At 36.0% G+C, this 5767-nt stretch overlaps 1 long non-coding RNA gene and 1 other non-coding gene across 2 annotated transcripts in view; one reads left to right on the top strand and one right to left on the bottom strand.

The window, feature by feature from the left end:
- The first annotated feature begins 522 nt into the window (after window positions 1-522).
- LOC127741031 (small nucleolar RNA R71) lies at window positions 523-630 on the top strand. Its single transcript, XR_008001883.1, has one exon. It is a non-coding gene; the product is annotated as a small nucleolar RNA R71 (small nucleolar RNA).
- Window positions 631-3392: 2762 nt separating this feature from the next.
- The window catches only part of LOC107459616 (uncharacterized), a 6248-nt gene continuing 3873 nt past the window's right edge, over window positions 3393-5767 (bottom strand). Inside the window, exons 3-4 of the long non-coding RNA XR_008001526.1 lie at window positions 4173-4341; window positions 3393-4062 (exon numbers count right to left, since the gene is read on the bottom strand). This is a non-coding gene — a long non-coding RNA (uncharacterized LOC107459616). The remainder of the gene's footprint in view (window positions 4063-4172; window positions 4342-5767) is intronic.

Genomic DNA, 5767 nt, shown 5'->3' with positions numbered 1-5767 from the left:
AAAAGGTTTGCTATTGCCAAACTTATTTCTCCCACCATTATTGTTGTTGAAGCCTTGTTTAGGTTTCTGTTGATCCTTCCATGAAAAATTTGGATGAATCCTCCATGAAGGATTATAGGTGTTTCCATAGGATTCTCCCATGTAATTCACCTCTTCCGTTGTAGGATTCTCAGGGTCATAAGCTTCTCCTTCAGAGGAGGCTTCTTTAGCACTGCCAGATGCAACTTGCAATCCAGTCAGATTCTGAGAAATCATATTGACTTGCTGAGTCAATATTTTGTTTTGAGCCAATATGGCATTCAAAGTATCAACCTCAAGAACTTCTTTCTTCTGAGTCATCCCATTGTTCATGAAATTTCTTTCAGAAGTGTACATGAACTGGTTATTTGCAACCATCTCAATAAGTTTCGGGGCTTTTGCAGGTGTTTTCAGATGAAAAGATCCACCAGCAGAATGGTCCAATGACATCTTGGACAATTCAGACAGACCATCATAGAATATACATATGATGCTCCATTCTGGAAGCATGTCAGAAGGACACCTTTTGGTTAATTACTTGTATCTTTCCCAAGCTTCATAGAGGGATTCACCTTCCTTCTGTTTGAAGGTTTGGACTTCCACTCTAAGCTTGCTCATCTTTTGAAGTGGAAAGAATTTGGTCAAGAAAGCATTGACCAACTTGTCCCAAGAGTTTAGGCTTTCTCTAGGTTGTGAGTCCAACCATGTTCTAGCTCTGTCTCTTATAGCAAAGGAGAAAAGCATAAGTCTGTAGACCTTGGGATAAACCCCATTGGTCTTAACAATATCACAGATCTGCAGGAATTCAGCTAAGAACTGATGAGGATCTTCCGATGGAAGTCCATGAAACTTGCAATTCTGCTGCATTAGAGAAACTAATTGAGGCTTAAGCTCAAAGTTGTTTGCTCCAATGGCAGGAATTGAGAAAAAGAAGAGAATAAAAGGGAGTAGTGGAATCTTCTATGTCACAGTATAGAGATTTCTTGATGTGTCAGAAGAAAAGAAGAATAGAGGAATGAGGTAGAGAGAGAATAAGAAGAATTCGAACACATAGGGAGAGAGAGGGTTCGAATTATAAGTAGAAGAGAAGTGTTAGTAAATAAATAGAAAGAGATGAGAGAGAGAGAGTATTCAAAAATTAAAACTAAAAATATTTTAAAAAAAAATTTAAAACTAAAAAGATTTTTAATTAACTATTTGTTTTAGTTTTAATTAAAAATATTTTTGAAAAAGTGGTTAGTGATTTTCAAAAATTGGAAGTGGAAAAGTGGTTAGGCGGTTTTGAAAAAGATAAGAAATAGTAATTAGTTGAAAAAGATTTGAAAATAATTTTGAAAAGATAAGAAGTTAGAAAAAAGATTTTGAAATCAAAATTTAAAAAAAAAAAGATATGATTGAAAAAGATTTGATTTAAAAAGATATGATTTTAAAAAGATATGATTGAAAAGATATGATTGAAAAAGATTTGATTTTTAAAATTGATGACTTGACTAACAAGAAATTAAAAGATATGATTCTAAAATTCAAAGATTGAACCTTTCTTAACAAGAAAGTCACAAACTTGCAATTTTTTTTAATCAAAACATTAATTGTTAGCAAGGATTTTTTGAAAGTGTGGAAAGATAAGATTTTAAAATTATGATTTAAAACATGAAAAATTGAAAAAAATTTTAATTCGAAATGAAATTACCTCCCATGTGTCATCCTAGCGTTAAACGCCCATGTGGCTGCCTCGTTGGGCGTTTAACGCCCAGCCAGATACCCTGGCTGGCGTTAAACGCCAGGAATCCTTTCTTACTGGGCATTTTTCTAAACGCCCATAATGGTACCTTTACTAGCGTTAAACGCCCAGAATGATAGCCATTATGGCGTTTAACGCCCAAATTGCTTCTTTACTAACGTTTTAACGCCAGTGATCTCTTTTTCTCTGTGATTCTTCTGCCTTATGTTCTGAACCTTCATTTCTCTGTATTATTTACTTGAGAATATATTTTTTTATTTTTGAAATTTTAATGAAGAGAGAGAAAAACAACAAAATGAAATAAAACATAAAAATGCAAGATCAAAACAAGTAATGCATGCAAGGACACTTTGAATGCTAAGATGAATACCAAGAACACTTTAAAGATCATGATGAAAATCAAGGACATATCTTTGAAAATTTTTAAGAAAAGAAAGACATGCAAGACACCAAACTTAGAAATTTTGAATGATCAAACACTATGATTTTGAAAATGCATATGAAAAACAACATAAAACACAAAGCAGGAAAATCATAAGATTAGACAAAGGAAATCATAAAGAACCACTCAAAGATCACAGAAGAACACAATGCATGAATTTTTTCGAAAACTTAGGAAAATTAAAAACATGCAATTGACACCAAACTTAGGATTTGACATTAGACTCAAACAAGAAACACAAAATATTTTTTGGTTTTTATGATTTTTTTTAAATTTTTTGAAAATAAAAATAAAAAAACTTAAACATAAAATATAATTACCCAATCTAAGCAACAAGATGAACCGTCAGTTGTCCAAACTCGAACAATCCCCGGTAACAGCGCCAAAAACTTGGTGCACGAAATTGTGATCACACTTTTCACAACTCTGCACAACTAACCAGCAAGTGCACTAGGTCGTCCAAGTATTACCTTACATGAGTAAGGGTCGATCCCACGGAGATTGCTGGCTTGAAGCAAGCTATGGTCATCTTGTAAATCTCAGTCAGACGGATTCAAATGGTTATGAGGATTTGATAATTAAAAGATAAATAAAACGGAAAATAACATAGAGACACTTATGTAATTCATTGGTGGAAATTTCAGATAAGCGTTTGGAGATACTTTGTTACTTCTGAACCTCTGCTTTCCTATTGTCTTCATCCAATCATGCGTCCTCTCTTCCATGGCAAGTTGTATGATCCTCTCAGTGAAAATGGTCCGGCTACGGTTTTTGTACGGCTAATCAACCGTCGGATTTCTCGTCTCGGATGAAAAATACCAGGCACAGCTACCGCAGGGCTAATCATCTGCCGGTTCTCACTTGTGTTGGAATAGGATTCCTTGATCCTTTTGCACACTGTCACTGCGCCCAACAGTCGCGAGTTTGAAACTCATCACAGTCATCCTTTCCCAGATCCTACTCAGAATACCACAAACAAGGTTTAGACTTTTCGGATCTCAGGAATGCTGTCTATTGGTTCTAGCCTATACCACGAAGGTTCTAATATCAGATTTGGATGCTCTGTTGTCAGGAGAGACGATGCGAATCGCGGATCAGAGACCCAAGAGAATATACTCCGACAGTCGTCCAATGACTACGTTGAACATCATATAGACCGCTTGTGGTTGTCAAGCACGCGGATCTTGTGAATTGAAAGAAAAACAATAGTACTTGCATTAATTCATGAGGAACAGCAGAGCTCCTCACCTTAATCTATGAGGTGTAGAAACTCCACCGTTGAAAAATACATAAGAACAAATGGTCTAGGTATGGCCGAATGGCCAGCCTCCCTAATGGCATGATAAACAATAAAAGGGTTCAAATACCTCCAATACAATAGTAATAAGTGCTATATATACTAAACTAGTTACTAGGGTTTACAGAAAAATGAGTAACTAAGTGCAGATAGTGCAGAAATCTACTGTCGGGACCCACTTGGTGTGTGTTTGGGCTGAGCTTTGATGCTTTCACGTGCATAGGCCATCATTGGAGTTAAACGCCATCTTGGATGCCAGTTTGGACGTTTAACTCCAGTTCTAGTGCCAGTTCCGACATTTTACACCAGAAACGGGTCTCTGGTGGGTGTTTGGACGCCAGTTTAAGCGATCAAATCTCGAGCAAAGTATCGACTATTATACATTTCTGGAAAGCCCAAGATGTCTACTTTCCAACTCAATTGAGATCGCGCCAATTAGGCTTCTGTAGCTCCAGAAAATCCACTTCAAGTGCAGGGAGGTCAGAATCCAACAACATCTGCAGTCCTTTCTTAGCCTATGAATCAGATTTTTGCTTAGGTCCCTCAATTTCAGCCAGAAAATACCTGAAATCACAGAAAAGCACACAAACTCATAGTAAAGTCCAGAAATGTGATTTTTGCATAAAAACTAACAAAAATATAATAAAAAGCAACTAAAACACACTAAAAACTACCTAAAAACAATGCCAAAAAGCATATAAATTATCCGCTCATCAGGTACCAAATGTTCTGGCAATGATACTCTTCCACGCTATAAGTTGGGTATGAACTTTTCCACAAGTATTTGAGAACCTTTTGATCGGCGGGGAAGTAATCCTCTGAACTCGGACTCAAGTGTAGAACCTGCAAAAAGGAGTCAAGTTAGTTTAATATCTTTGAAGTAAAAAGAGTAGAATGGATGTCTTGTTCTTTTGTTCTTCTTTTCCATATTGTCGGCCGAGAACTTTTATTTATAGTCGTCATAGGAGTATTAGCCGTTGGTTATTTTTGAGTTCTTAGGAGGCGAGATCTTAGGGATGTAGGAGATATATGGAGAGTTTGTTATGGTAAGCTATTTGTTTTTGTTTCGCCGAGGTTTAACTCGTTTCATCCAAATTATATGGGATATGATACAAGGATCTTGGTGGCCAAACCGGTAAAACCTCCTATCAGCAGCCTAACTTTTAGGCACTATACAGTAGGCGGTCTGAAGATTCTTCAATATGACTTCTCCTTCCATGGTAATGCTGCCACCAAGAAGACGAAGTTGTTCATCAACAACCTCCTTAATAGGAATTCTAGGAGTGACAATATCACCATACCGAGAATAGAGTTTGGATTATTTTTTCTTCTTTAGACTAGGACCCACCACCCTTTCTGAATTCTTCTAGGAAGAAGAGGAGGGGAGATGTTTACAACTTTTGCTACTAAGGTTGGATCACATTGTTGAAAAGAGGAAGTTGTGCCCAAGTTTGTAGCACCAGAGACTCAAGCTGCAATGTTCTATTTGATCTGTTACAAGCGTTGAAAGACACCTAAGTTGCTAGTCATCTTTGCTACAAGCACTCCTTCAACGCCTCAACCATGAGTCAGTTTGTGATATCAATAACATCAAAGTCGTATTTAGAACTTTCAATATCTTTATGAGAGTAGATATTATACATAAATTTTAACTTGTCTGACTCAAAAAAAAGGAACGACTCCCTCACAAAGGGAGGTTTTGAAATTAAAATTTTTGAAGTCATAAAACGAATCTTAAAAACTGTTCAAAATTTTTCGTACTTGGTGAGCTTGAAAAGAGGCCCACTACTGCTAGCTATTGGCACTAAAATGTTTAGTTAAGTGAGAAAGTTGGAAAAAGACATGAGGGGAGGTAGAAACTCCTAAAAGCTTGCATATAACCTCACAAGCTTGGATAAAATCTCATTCTATAAGAAAATCATCTATTCAACAACTCTTAAAAAATGTAGTTAAAAATATATAAAAAATAATGTCTTTAGCAAAAGTTACGTTTTCTTGACTTTGGAGACGCTTTAGTGGGAGATGCCTATTTAGGCATTGTCTATTCTTAAAGGCTACGCTTTTCTGTATGAAAAACTACACTTTTAGCGTTTAGAATAGAATATGGTTTTCAAGTGAAGCGCTTGAGAACCAAAGACTACACTTTTCATCATTCATATTTATGAGAATTCAAAAGAATATGTCACACTTATCTTTGCTACTGCATCACTTTAAAAACATAACAACATTGTATACCTATAGCTACTCTATATAAGTGTAGCTACTATAT

This window comes from Arachis duranensis, chromosome 7 (assembly GCF_000817695.3).
Source record: "Arachis duranensis cultivar V14167 chromosome 7, aradu.V14167.gnm2.J7QH, whole genome shotgun sequence".
In the NCBI taxonomy this organism is placed as follows: domain Eukaryota; kingdom Viridiplantae; phylum Streptophyta; class Magnoliopsida; order Fabales; family Fabaceae; genus Arachis; species Arachis duranensis.
The sequence above is the reverse complement of the archived record's forward strand: the minus strand, read 5'-3'. Positions and strand labels throughout refer to the sequence as shown.